This window comes from Talpa occidentalis, unplaced genomic scaffold, assembly GCF_014898055.3.
Source record: "Talpa occidentalis isolate TD23 unplaced genomic scaffold, MPIMG_talOcc4v2.1 talOcc4.9, whole genome shotgun sequence".
Lineage (NCBI taxonomy): Eukaryota > Metazoa > Chordata > Mammalia > Eulipotyphla > Talpidae > Talpa > Talpa occidentalis.
Window position 1 is genome coordinate 61,454,249 of NW_023605305.1, and position 15,096 is coordinate 61,469,344.

Below are 15,096 nucleotides of genomic sequence, written 5' to 3' on the forward strand. Positions count from 1 at the left end.
CACCCTCAATGGTATGTACTCTTCCCTTGTCTCCCGATAAGCCAGCATTGGGGATCTTTCTTCACCACGGGTGCTGTCCTTGAGAGTCTTGAGCACAGGACCCCAGGGGTGCGGAGAGCAGGGCTTTACCTCTGACAGTCACAAGACTGGAACTACTTCCTCCTCCTCAGTGGGGACTTGCAGATAGAAAGCAGCTGTCTGGAAGAGACACTTTGCAGCCCTTCTTGCAAACAGGCTTTAGGATTAATCCTCAGGCATGGAATGTGAACTCAAGTCAGGCGGATTCCTTCTTAGTTAGATTAAGGGGCAACTGGGGTTCCTCCACTACATCCTTGCCCTTCAGTGAGGCTCTTCATGATTAAAAACATTCTGCCCCTTTACCTACTTTCTGATACCGATAGATCTATGTGTCTCAGAACATGCTCCCTGGAATGCGAAGACTAGGTGGTGCTCCTCCAGAGAGTGTTCTACGTACAGGTGATTTTGGGAAGCACCATGGGTTAACTTCCCATGGTGAGTCCGAGTGACCAATGCATATGCAATTGACACAAACAATGCTCTTACCCTTGTTTAATCCAAATTCAATTGACCAAAGTACTTTTTATTTTCAAATAACATTTTAACATCCCTCAGAACTAGAGGCCTATGCAAGACACTATAAAACATTCTGTCCTAAATGAAGTTCTAATACCTTAAGTTTTACAAGCCATCTGCCACACATGTTTGTTTGGCAGAAAGCATATACTATGTCCCAGGTCCTGTGCTATTAACATACAGGGACCCTAAATAGGGCATGGCCTAGACGGGATATCAGACAGATAGTTTTGAAAAAATGAAAAAGGTGTCACAAAGCTGCCTAGTAACTAAGTGGTTACCATTACCCCCCAAATATGACCAACTAGAGCTTGGCTAATATCTTGCTAGAAATAAGCAATTTCTTACATTCTTTTGTCTTACCACTGCCCATCTCTCGCCTCATTAGCCACGATTTCCCCCTCTTTATTTCAGCCACATAGACCACTTACTGCTCCCTACAGATATTATGCAAGCTTGTCATTTTTTGCCTCTGCACATGCAATTATCTTAAAGTACTATTTTCACTGACTTTTAATTGTTGAATTCTTTTATATTCTACAGGATCAAAATCATAATGTCTCTCACTTTAAAAATTTCCATCACCCAAACCCTGACCTCCTGTCTTCATTGTTAACTACCTATGTGTGTAGCTCTGAATAACCAGCCCATCCCAACAGCGCTATCACAACCTTAGAATAGCACCCCCAGGGATGACCTGGAGTCATAGCACTTCCTGCTCCTGACACCCCGCCACCCCGCCACCCCGCCCTCAGTCGGCATGTGGGAGAGAGAGTGGAGGAGCAGAAAGGAAGATAGGTAAAGTATTCTGTTCCCGCTACTTCCAAGAGTAAAGGGAAGGATAAAAAGAAAGTTACAGGGAGGTCGATTTTCATTCAATTTGAGAGAAGGAACTAATAATCAGAACGGATGGACGACGAAGTAGGCTGCTCTAAAATATAAGTATCTTTTTGCCCTCAGAAGTGTTTGAGGTTGGTGAAAACCTATGAGTAATAGGAAAGATGAATGACTCCTTTTAAATATTGGATACTAGAGCATTTAGGTCATGAAAATCTGAGAGGTTGTCCCGTCTTGGCCACCTCATCCCCAGGACAGAAAAAGAGAGAGAAGGAAGCACTGCCCCTAGATTGGGTTCGTCTCTGCCACTCTTTTGTAACCATCATCACTTTGTAATCACATCCACATCTCGCTCAGCTGATGCAGGTCCAGAGGGCCTCGTCTAACTAGGCACCTGCTGTCTCCCAGGTGGACCTAAAATACAGCCCCGTGCACAACGGGAGCTCCCAGAGGTGGATCAGACCACCTGCCTCTGGAGAGAGATTTGAGACTCCTCCAGCTCCTGGAGGGACAGCGCCTAGGCAGGCTTCCACGCATGCCCTCGATTCGCAGAACAAATACAGGGATGGGCCAGGGGTGGCGTGAATGCACGAAGAATGGTGAGCATCCTGCAGATGAGGAAGCTGAAACTCAGAGAACTCTGTGACATTTCTCAGTTTGCAGGGAGACAGAGATAAGCACAGTTGCTGGCTCCTCTTAGCCAGCCTGCCAGTCCTATTCCATCCTGGCTTATGATCCAGCTGACAGCCCAGGTCTGCCCCATTCCTGGAGCCAGACTGGCAGAGTGAAAACAACTGTGTTCCCACACACCAATGTGGCTTGCAGCTTGCTTCCTGCTGCCCAGTGCCAAGGGCCACTGAACCTGAGGAAAGGGGAAGGGAACTCCTAGTATTGACATGCGGTGAACCAGATGTGGGAATGCTTTCTATTTTATGAATGAAAATCCTTAAGGTTCAAAAGTTCAGGAAAAGAGTGGCAGGGTCGTGATTTAAGCACAGACCTTGCCAGCCCCAGGGACTGTACCTACACCCAATCTGGGCAAGCTGGAAGGGGCAGAAATGGTCTCAGTGCTGCTGGGCTTCCAATTATGCCGGGTCTCCTATGTCTGAGGACGGAAAAGAGGAGCCAAGCTCTGTGCTGTCTTCTTTTTGATTAACAAGTATATACTGATCACGGACTTTGGTCAAGCCTTGGTAAGCAATGTAAATGGATTTCCTAAAGTAGCTCCAGATTTTCTAAATAATGCTCTTGTCCAAATACCACTGACTGATTTGGATTTCCTTTCAATAGCGACCTTGGTCTGAAATTGGTCTGTTGGTAGCTTCCCTCCTTGACACTTAGTGGGTCAGAAAATTCATGTCCACTCCATACTCCTCTCTCCCAGCTCAGTCCTTCACACTGAGAACACCACACAGCCAACACCATGGCTTCCCTCTGTCATTTTTGGGATCCTGGTGAGGCATTAATGACTTATTCATATGTGGAAATCTTGGTTGTTGACCCAAAGCCATCATGATTACCACAATCATACCACACAGATGCTTCAGGAGAGAGCATCGCCATTCTTATCCATCCATTCATTCATCCATCATTCATTCGTCAGTTCATCATGCAAAACTGCCCACTGTGCTTAGAGTACAAGACCCTTATCTTGTTGCAGGCAGGTGTTTTGTTGCAAGCAGACACAGAAATGAAAATGCCATTTAAAGTTTGTGCAGAACTTTACCATTGACCAATCCTGCTCCCTGCTATATTCTCATAAGTTCCTAATAGACATGCCTTGCCAGATCTTGTGAGGTTTACTGAAGAGACCAAATAAACACTGTCATTTTTTCAGTTGAGGAGACTGAGGCACAGAAAATTAAGAGATTTGTCCACATCGGTAAGATAATAAGTTGAGAATTCAGTATGAGTCCAAATTTCCTAACTCCTGTTCCACTACTGTTTCTAGGAAGGGCGTCTATATGCTAGTCATAATGAAAGTGGCTCTCTGTCATTATAAAGACTTAAAAATGAGCACCTATATTTCCTGGGATACTCTCTTATTAAATATGATGTGGTTATAGAAAGACACAAGATCACAATTCTCTGACTAATGTGCTTTCCATTCAAAAACCACAGTGCTCTTTGACTCTCTGGTGATGGAAAGCGCCTGAGTTTTAGAATCAGCCTTAGCTTCTTTATTTATAAATTATGTGACCTTAGGCACCCTTTTAAGCCCCTCTATCCCTCAATTCCCTTATCTGTCAGATGGATGTACTCACTTCTGCCTTTTGGTTTGCAGGGCTCTAATTATGTGTGTTCAGTGCCTAGAAGGAGGTCAAAAGCACGGGAGGAACTTAGTCAGTGTTCCTTCTATCTCGCATGTCGTTTCTGATCTACTCTCTATCTCTAAAACTGTCTCTGAACATAGCAACTAATAACATTGAAAAGTAATCTTTAGCACTAATGCACAATCCATCTGGGAGAAAGCCATTCCTTCCTAAATCAGGACTCATCAACAGGGCCCCAAGACCCAGCTCTCATCGACCATAAGCTCATAGGAACAGATGGAAAATGGGCTGGGCAGATGGAAAAACTCCACTTTCCAACAGGAATTATTTATTTGTGAAGTTGGAACCACTTGGAAGGAATATTTTGAATTAGGAGGATGAAATATTGTAAGATTCACAACAGGGCCCGAAATTAACTAATGCACTGAGACTACCAGCATCACTGTGAAGCAGGGGGTAGGAATAATAATGGGGCTTCTAAAAAATGGCCCAACACATAAATTATTTACTCATGGGTACGCCAGTGTCAATGGCTCCCTTGAAGCTGTTCTGCTGTTATCCCTCATGCCCTTCCTAAGAAAGGCTGTTCTCACTGCAAATTTCTTTATCTTTGTGGTCAGGTTATTATAAAACATGAACATTATGAAATATATGTCCTTGCAGGGGACCATTTGATGAGATCTGTTCAGTGTTAGCTACTGTATTTTTTAGACCTAATTTTTTATCACTAATGCACAATTCATCTGGGAGAAAGCCATGCCTTCCTAAAACAGGATTTGGCCTTCCTGCCAAATCTTGATTTCATAACCCTTGGGATGATCCCACAAAGTAAGTACTTTAAAGTCTACTTTACACTTGAATCTGAAACTCAACGATATTAAGTGACATTTACAAGTCGCTTAAGTCACTCCCACAAGTAGTATGTAAGAGTCCTTCCTACCTCTCTTCTTGTCTCAGAGTGTTCCCCCAAGTGACCCCAGAGCAATCAAAATTCTCATTTCATCACATCATAACCTATTGCCCTCTGTCCTTGCAGGGAACCAAGGTCTTTCAGAGCTGAGCCCACCTTCTCCAGCTTGGCTCCTCCACTCTCCTGAGCATCATGCTTCAGGGTTTGGTAATGCACAGTTCATAGTTCCAAGAACAAAGAGTCAGTTCATGTTCTGACTAGGAAAAAAAAAGTATATAGCAGAACTAATGGTGTAGCTGATTTATGTGATTCCAGACTATGAGAACAAACAGTCCATAGAGCAATACCATCCTGCAAACCACACACTGACTCTACTCTTGCTACCTCAACGACCTGGAGGGAAGCAGGTGGTGTAAGTGCTGAAGTATCCAGGCTCAGCTCATTGCTTATGAGCTTTGTGCGACCTTGAACAAACCTATTTAATCTCTCTGTGCCTCAGTTTCTTCTTTGATAAAATGGAGTTTACAACACTAAACTCATAGGGTGTTTGTGACAATGAAATGCAAATACACGTGACTGTGGAGAACAGGGTCTGGCCTGTAATAGGCAGTGGAGAAATGTTATTTATTATCATTATCAGCAGCAACCTGAAGCATCTGTCCTCATTGTCTGCCACAGTGTTTGTTTTCCACCATTCGGGGGTTTATATTGATTGTCACAACCTCAAGGAAGTTGTGACAGTGGCATCTCATGAGCAGAGGCAGGAATGCTACTAAACAGCAGGAAATCCCAACAAGGAATCATCCAACCCAAAATACCAGCGGTACCATTGTTGAGACTTTGCATTAAAAACATTCCTTTGCTGGGAGGTCGTCTGTCATCAGATCAAGATTAAACAACACAGCTAAGGTTTTCCCTAACCTTGTGGCTTCACAGAACAAATCAGCCCAAAAGCGACTTTTGGGGTTGTGGGATCCAAATACCTGTCTTAATGAAAGTAACCACAGAGGGGCATCTAGCTCCCATCTCCCACCTAGTGCTGGAAATGATATTTCTGTCTTTACTGCCCTTTAGTTTTGCATCTTGAAAGCATACTTCCCCAAACTGATTTGAAAAATCCAAGGTCAGTGTCACCAGGCTACGAGTGAGAGCACTGAACTACGTTCCTTGCATCTGGGCCACTGAATGAGAATCTCAAGCAAGGAGGAGGTCAGTATAATCCAGAGACCTGAACTAATGCACAATCCAGATCTAGACTAGGCTTTCTCATCCCAGGACACCTCACCCCCACATAGTCTTGCACAGAGGAGAGAAGTGTGCAGGAAAAAGGGTTCAACAAAAAGCAAAGAACTTTGAGTCACACTTGGGATTGAATCCTGCTCTCTGTGTTACTGCCCAATCATATGGAACCTAGAATATTAGCACTGAATGTGTCTTTAGGACACTTCAGACCCAAAGTTTGCAAAGTTTTTCTCTCTCACACACACAGATTCTCCATGAATAAGAGAAATCAGGGCCTCCCTGGTGGCGCAGCGGTTGAGCGCCACGCTGCGAAGCTGTCCACAGCCTCTGTAGTGCTGGTTCGATTCCCCACCAGCCAGGGAGAACCCCACATGGCGCAGCAGACCTCTCCTGCCTCGCCCGCTGCTCCCCTAGCAGTGTCTTCAGTCCATCTGCTTGTTCTGCTCCCCGCTCTGGCTCTGGTGAATTCTCTCACCCTCCCGCACTTCTGACCTGTACCCCAGTTCTTGTATAAAATAAATAAATAAATCTTTTTAAAAAAATAAGAGAACAGTAATCAAATGTACTTACATCATAGAACTATTTGTAAGATTGGATAAGATCAAAAGTGCAATTGCAAATTGTTATTAATGGTTAAGAGGACAATTATTAGCTTTGTGACCTTGACCTCACTCTGCCTCAGTTTCCTCATCCCCAAAATGAGCATAGTTATATTATTCCCTGCCTCATACTGCCGTTGTGAGGATGTACTCAGTTAATATACTCATTATACTTACAACAGTGCCTAGCCCACAGCAAGTTCTGTACAGGGTGTTTCAGTGTCAAAATGAATCTGATTCTTCCAAGGAAAGTGTAAAAAGTCCACCAAATAAAAGTAAATCATGGAACTCTGCAACAGCCAATAGGGAGAGACCACACAGTTCCCCCAAACTACTTGATGAGGGCCTTCCGGCCAAATCTTGATTTCAAGGAGCGGGAGACACAGCTCCCTCTGCCGCCCAGAACCGAAATAGCAAGACCTGACAGGTGGATCACTATTCTGTCCTTTCTGCCCTCCTACTCTTGCCTCTTGAAAAAGTGCCCCCCAAACTGATGAAATTGCTTCTATGTACTAATAGCGTCAGCGAGCATTTTCCTAAACAGCTGGCTCATGACTTTCTTTTTTCAATCAAAAGGAGCTATCTTTCTAGGCTGTAGTTAGAATTTGAATAGATGCTTCTTCTCCACTTCCCATTAGGAAGCAAGGCTCTGGAGAGCTTAAGCAACTGAAGAGGGCATTCTCTCCACTGGGAAAGAGCAGTGGAATTGGAGCATTATAACAAATCGTTCCCATCCAGCAATCACATTGTAATGCGACTGTTTCTCAAGGTAAACTCATTTGTATTGCTGAACAGATGGTTAAAAAAAAAAAAAAAGTCAAGCACTGTCTTTGCATTTCTGACTCCCTTCAGAAAAACTCCCTCCTAAATTCAGGGGTAAGCAAATAGGCTTTTTACCCAGATGGTCCTACCCTCTTAGTAAAATGTTACATGGTCTTCCTATTTTCTCAGGAAGGAGGTTAGTGTTTATTGAAAACCTACTCTGCCAGGCATTTTCATGTATTATCTTCTTCAATACTCACAAAAGTCTCATGAGCTTAATTATCTTTGCCTGCTTATAGGGATAGCAACTCTCAGAGGGTCTGGAATGCAGAACTTAGGCTACAAGACAGGTGTGTACTGGCACCAAGGATTTGTGCCACATACTACCTTCCAAAAGTGAAAAACCATTCAGAAACCACTGTGGGCCTGCAATTTGGCAGCACAGCACAGCAAGTGTGGTCTAGAGAAAAGGGGATCACCTGTTCCTCTGTTCTCAGGTTGCTTCCCTAGGGCCTGAGGTGGAACTCCCCTCCAAACTCTCTCCAGGAAGGACCCTGAGATATCCTGGTGTTGCCTACAATAGAAAACCTTCAACGTGATGGAGTCCACTGGAAAATATCAAATATTTAAGGGAGAAATTACATCAATTCTACATAAGCTGTTCCAGAATATAAAAGAGGAGGGAACACTGTCCAATTCATTTTTGGAGATTGCCCAGATACCAAACCAAAGACATTGTAAGCAAAGAAATCTACAGAGAAATCTACAAAGAAATCTATATGAACACAAGCTCAAAAACCCAGCAATTATTAGCAAATCAAATGCATCTATACACTAAAAGTATTCTATGTGATGAGGTTTGCTCTGGGAGTGCAAGGTTAGTTCAAGGATTGAAAAACCAGTTAATGCAATCACCCTATCAACAGACTAAAAGGAAAACCTTTGTGATGATCTGAATATACACCGATGTTCTCTAGAAGAGAAGCCTAAGACCCAAAATAGAGAAAAGATATTCCTGTGGTCCAAATTACTAACAAATTCTATTTAGAATCCAGCTCTCCAGGCCTCAGAATTGTGTGGGGTTGCCACTGGATGCTGGAAGGCAGGAAAGTCCTCACAGTTTCGAGGGGCAATATTCAGAGACTTCACTCATGGCCCTCACGAGACTACAGTGAGGCAGTGGGAACCAGCTGACTACCTCTAGCTTACACCACCCTGAGAAACACCTGAGCTTCCTGTACATAAGCACAGATTCAGGGAAGCTCTGGGCTGTTGGGGAGCAATCAGGGATTGTGTGCTCCTTGTAACTTTCCAAAAGTAGGAAAAAGTGTCAATGTTGAAAATGTGATGTAACTTGAGAAGTATTGGGCCACAGTTACATTTCTTTCAAAATAAAGAGGGGTTTTCATTTTTTTTTTGTTTTGTTTTTTAATCACAAATCCCCATTATGACAGAAAAACAACAAGGAACACTTCAGTATAACTGAGGTGACAGGGCACCCCTCATCCCACAATCCCTCCCCAACTGTGGTTCAGCTCAGACACCTTCATAAATGTTCACATTTGTCAATACCTTACACCAAACCATAGGATTAAAACTTACTTATTTTTCTTGAATAATTTATCTTGATCACAATCATAAAACTGGTCATTACTTTTAAATGTGATTATTGGGAAATAATATCATGGCCAAAGTGTATTCTTTTGATCCAGGCAAATTTTCTGTGATTCTGTCCCTGAAAATTCCTTTCTATTTACTTCCCCCCTCCCCAATAATATATACATGCAAACATATACACACACATAAGCACACACACATACACACACGCATACACTCATACACACAAGCACATCCCTCTCCTTTCTCTACCACTATCTTTACCTGACTAGGAATTCTGGCCAGGTGACAACAAAGCGTTCATCACCTGGTGGTAACCTTGAGTCCCAGCATCTTCAAAGAAAAGCAGAAACAGGATCTGCCTCTGCCCTGTGGTTTCCTCTCTGACTTGCCCTTTTAAAAGGACCCAAACTGTTTTAGAGCTTTGCAGTTTAAAAAAATAGCCAAATATTCACTATACCTGAATATCTTATGATCTCAGTTTACAGACAAGGAACATGGAGCCCTCGGGTTGTCCTTCCTGTCCCCTGTGAGTCTGGGCCATGCTGCAGAGTACACACGGGTAAGATGACAACCACCTCGAGAAGACAGAGTCTCGCTGGTGGCATCAGGAAAATGTATAAATAGTAACTTAATCACAGCAACTATTCAATGAGTTCTTACTGGGTTCTATATGCCGGCTACATATTTTCTCTTCAGTATCTCATTTAACCCATACAACCCCTGGCAGGGTAGATATGACTACATGTATTTTTTTTAAAGATTTATTTTATTTATGCATACAAGAGCTGGGGTATATGCCAGAGATGTGGGGGTGTGGTGAGAGGATTCACCAGAGACAGAGTGGGGAACAGAACAGGCAAATTAACTGAAATAACTGCTGACAGGAGAAGCAGGTAAGATAGGAGAGGTCTGCTGTGCCATGTGGGTTGCTCCCTGGCCAGGGATCAAACTCGTGCTGTAGAGGCTGCAGACAGCTTCACAGCGCTGTGCTTAACCCCTTACGCCACCAGGGAGGCCCAATGACTATATTTATTATGATAATTTCATTAAAGAGTGGAATGAAGCTGGGAGAGGTCATTGAACGTGTCCACAGTTATACATACAAATAAGTGGCAGATCCAAGAGATGAACTCGGGCGTGAGGCCAACACCTGGTCTCTCCACTGCACTTGGCTGCATCTTGGAAAGTCAAGAATACAGAAAAGATACCAGTGGTCTGTGGTGGGGTTCAGCCTGTTGTGGACATGGGGATGTTGGGGAAGGGGCATAAGGATGAGAAGTAATCGCATGTGCTTGGAGAAAGGTGTGTCCTAGAAGATTCTGTGGCAGTTGAGAGGTGTCTTCCTTGATGAACAGGATTTGAGAAGGTAAAAATGAATGAGAGGGCGGCTCTCCTGCCTGCCTGTGACTGTGCAGGTGTCTCTCTTTCCCTTTCTCCTTCCCTAGTAAAACTGTCTTTTTAAAATGTGAAAGAGTAAATAAATAAATTTTAAAAAAGATAAAAGGGAGAAAGACGCCAGGTTTTTAAATGGAAAGAACACTGCCAGTCGAGGCCCAGAGCTAGGAAAGTGTCCTCTACCTGAAGATCATAACGATGATATTTATTATTGTCTTTTTTTCAGAAGAACATGGGCCCTGGCTGTCATGACCAATGTGAAGTCCTCTGTAAGAAACATGGTACTAATAGTAAAGGATGAACATTTTATTTGGTGTCATTTTGGATATAAATTTAGTCCAAATTATTCTTGTCCACATTACAGGTCCCAATTTCTGCTGGGAAGATAGGCTATTGAGCCAGCAATTATAGCAGTGAGTTCTATGAAAAGGCAGACACAGGGCCTCCCTGGTGGCCTAGGAATTAAGTCTTTTCTTTTTTTTAAGATTTATTTATTCATACAAGAGCTGGGGTACAGGCCAGAGGAGCAGGAGGGTGAGAGGATTCACCAGAGAGAGAGTGGGGAACAGAACAGGGAGACTGACTGAAATACACTGCTGAGGGGAGCAGGGGGCGAGACAGGAGAGGTCTGCCATGCCGTGTGGGTAGCTCCCTGGCCGACCAGGAATCAAACCGGTGCTGCAGAGGCCTCAGACAGCTTCACAGCGCTGCGCTCAACCTGCTGCGCCACCGCCACCGGGGATGCCCCTAGGAATTAAGTCTTCACACTATCATCTCTGTAGCCTGAGTTTGATCCCCAGCCAGGGACCTAACCCACATGACACAGCAGACCTCTCCTGTCTCATCTGCTGCTCCCCTCAGCAGTGTATTTCAATAGATCTACTTGGTCTGTTCCCTACTCTGTCTCTGGTGAATCCTCTCACCGACCCCCCACCTCTGGCCTACACCCCAGTTCTTCTACACACAAAAAAATAAAATTTTTGAAAAAATGGCAGACACAGGAGGTCGGTGCCACCTGGGACTTCCTGGAGCCTGCTAGAGAGTGAGGTCCACACAGAGAACAGAGGGGCACGTGTGTGGGTACTTCCCACGGATGAGTTCTGAGGAGAGGCTGCAGCTTGTGCACAGGCCCAGACAGGAAAGCGAACACAGCTTGTTTGGGAGCTGCAGGTGCTGGGCCAGGGAGAAGAGGAGAGAGCAGGTGGGAATTGGTAGCATGTGAGGCCAGGAGGGCCTACAAGGGGTCAGCTTGTGATGAGGCTGTGCCGTGTTAGAGAGAGGATATGGTGAGGTGCCCTGGCCCGACGAGGGCATGGGCTGGCTTCCCAATGCAGTCAGCAAATCAATTACGCCCTCCACCGACTTTTGCCTTGTGTATTTAGAATGCATGGAGTTAGCTTGCCAAACATCTGCTCTCGCTATTAAGCATGCCATGGTAACCATTGCACTCCCGTGCGTCAGCGCCACCAGGATTGGTAATAATCACAAGTGTCAAAAACGAGAAAGAATGGAGAAGGAAAGCTGTGCAAAACCCAGCGGCCAGATGATTGGGCTGGCGGCTCCACTCTGGGGCCCCGCCAGCTGCACCTTCTGCTGCCCCTGTTGGGGGCAGGGGAATTGATGCGACTCTGGCCTCCCCTTGCCCCTTCTGTTGATCCCTCTCCGTATTATTCATCCACGGCTTCGACCGACATTGGAAAATGTGCCTCGCCTTTGCCAGAACAACATATGTGCCCCTGCATCATTGTGCGTGATAGATAAGCCCGCCAACAGCTCGCCAGACCCAGGGGCCCTCTGGGCGAAGACCCCACATTGACACAGGCAGGCAGCATGGTGTCCCGGCAGGAGAGCGGCTCCGAAGATAAGCTGGGGATCTCAGCGTGGCAACTGCACGGGCCTGAGACCGTGGGCGAATCTCTTACCCTCTCTGAACCCTCCTGGCCTCATTTGTAAAGCCAGAGTAGCAACGCTGACCTCCCCGGATGTTTGGGGGCTTAGAGATAATGGGTGGGAGATGGCACAGTTGTTTTCACAGATTAAGTGTTCGAGGTCAGCTAATACGATTTCTTTATTGAAGTTTCTTTTTAAAAATGCATGCTAGCCGCTATACTGAACATCGTGTTCAAATTATTGACTTTCTACAACAACCCTGTAAGGTGACGTTATTAGCTGCATTTTGCAAGTAAGAAGGCTGAGGTCAAGGAGGGCCTCCCCAAGTCACACAGCCAGTAATGGCAGGCCAGAGGAGAGCTCAGGCCTCTATCCACAGCCCACAAGCCTACAGCCTAAACCAAGGTGACTTCCACACATTCAAATTTCTTCCTATGTGGAGCTGCAACCTCTTTCATCATAGATGTTATCTGTAAGCCTCAGTTTTGCTGCTAAAGCCACATAAAATAAGCCAAACAGAAGCCCTTCAGAAATTCAGAGCCAGTTCCCATTGCTCTCCCCTCCCCCCAACACCCATTTTCTTTTCCTTGAACTGAAAGGTGCTTAATCCCTAGGTAGGTTCTTGCACAGCCATTTTTTGGAGGACACCCTGGGAGCCCCCTAATGTCTCTCAATGGGGGGCACTGCCCCAGGCTCGCTACCGGTCGGTCACTGCCTCAAAGGGAGCTGGCAGACTGGTGCCATCATCTGGAACACACCCACATCGCTTTTGTGCGTTTTGCTGGATCCGATTCCCCAAGCCAGTGGAGAGCGCCGAAACATGGGCTCCAGCGCCCTCTTGTGTAAACAGACAGAAATCTGCGGGAAATGAACTCAAGATCAGAGTGGAGGAGAAAGCAAGAGATTGTCTCTGTTGAAAAAAATAAAAAAGCCCACCCAGGCCTCTCACCCCCACCCCCTCGCTCCTCCCCAACCCCTGCTGCTGCTGTATCTTTGTATCTGTGGCTTGAATGTCCCACCAGGTCGTTTCCAGTTGGGGGCTACCCTTAGAGACACTTAGGTAAGCCTGACTCCTCCTTCTCTGATGTCAATCAGGAAAGAGGCAAATGTGACCCACGTCTCCTGGCCTTAGTACACCCTTATTTAAACCTCCCACCCCCAGCATCCTTTCAGCTGTGCTAAAGACACAGAGGAAGATATGTTGCTAGACCAGGCCCCAAGATTCTGAAGTGGAAAGACCCTTCCAACTCTGACCACAGGGACAAGGACTAGGGCAGGATGTAGCAGTTGTGGGGAGTAACTCAGACTAGTAATACCTGAGGTCAGATAGCTCGTTGAGTCAACTCTCCAAGTCGCCGGGATACCCACCACTGTCCCACTCTCCTGCTTTATGCCAATGTTGCCTGAGGGTTTGCCCGGCAAAATAAGCAACTGTTCCTTTCTTCACTGGGGGGGGTCACTGGAAAAATCCTTTCTCACCCTCTGGGCAAGGAGCTGTCAACCCAAGGTCAGAGGTTATTTCAGTTCTAACATTCAAAGAGCTCTAACATAGTGTCATCACCCGATCCATTTCTGGTGGAAATCTGGCCACCTCGCAGGCTTATTAGGTTTTCATAGTAAAGTAGTAACTATAAAACATTTGCCTGAAACAAACTTCTATCAAGCATTTTTTGAGCATCTGTTGTACTCGGTAGATAAAGTGTTGACCTCCTGGTTTTCTACCTTCATGCTAACAGGTCAGTCTTCAACAAGCCTAGAGTGAACAAAAGACATGGAGTTGTTTGTTTTTTATTGCCTTTATTTAGCATCCTTATAACAAAAGGAACTTACATATAGAAATCAAACTCTAAAATTACAGTTGTCTTATTGCTCATTATAGAGTCATGGTATTGGGGGAGAGGATAGAATGTCCTGAAAAAACTCCACAAATAAGTTTTATGGACCCCACCCCCACCCCAGACCAAAGAGACCCAAGGCACCAAGGACTATGAATCCCATAATGTCATCACCACCAGGGAGGATTGCTGGGAATGAGGGTGGAGTTAAGCAGGCAGGATTGGTATATAAACAGACATGTGGGTCTTGGCGGTTCTTGGTTTTTCACCAGACTTCAGCATGCTATTGGGGTCCCAGCCCAGCAGAACTGGTAGGACACATTCACCAATTTAATGTTCTCTCTTTCTCCCTGAGTTATTCATTTATTCATTTCCCCTTTTTGTAAATAAACCCTTTATTAGCCTTTCTGCGTGTGTCTGCAGCTGAGTTTCATTATAAGTCCCTTTTACTCCTGCACTGTTGGTGGGAGTGCAAACTGGTCCAACCACTGTGGAGAGCTGTGTGGAGATTTCTGGACCTACTAAACATAGAGCTGCCATATGATCCAGCAATTCCACTCCTAGGTATTTACCCAAAGGACACAGAAACATCAATTCCAAAGAGCACCTGCACCCCTATGTTTATAGCAGCACTGTTTACAGTAGCTAAGCTTTGGAATCAACCCAAATGCCCAAAAATAGATGACTGGATCAAGAAGATGTGGCACATATACACCATGGAATATTACTCAGCATTCAAAAAAGATAAACACATGCAATTTGCAGCAACATGGATGGAGCTGGAAGGGATCATGCTCAGCGAAATAAGCCAGAAAGAAAAAGAAAAACACCTGATGGTCTCACTCATAGCAGGAATCTAGAAAACTTAAATAAGGGACCAGGAAAATGAATAACTATAAGAAAGTGAAAATCAAAATCAACAAACAACTATGAACCAGAGACACTCCATGGGGGGTGGGGGGAAGGGAGGGGAGGGATTGGGGTCAAAATAAGGGGGTTGCAATTGTATGGGGATATAAAAATAAAATTTATAAAAAAAATAAGTCCCTTTTAAGCACTTGGGTGAGGACCCACAGTCAGGCCAACCCACTTCACATTGGGGTTGCCCTGTAACAATAGAACATCATCTTTTTCTGATT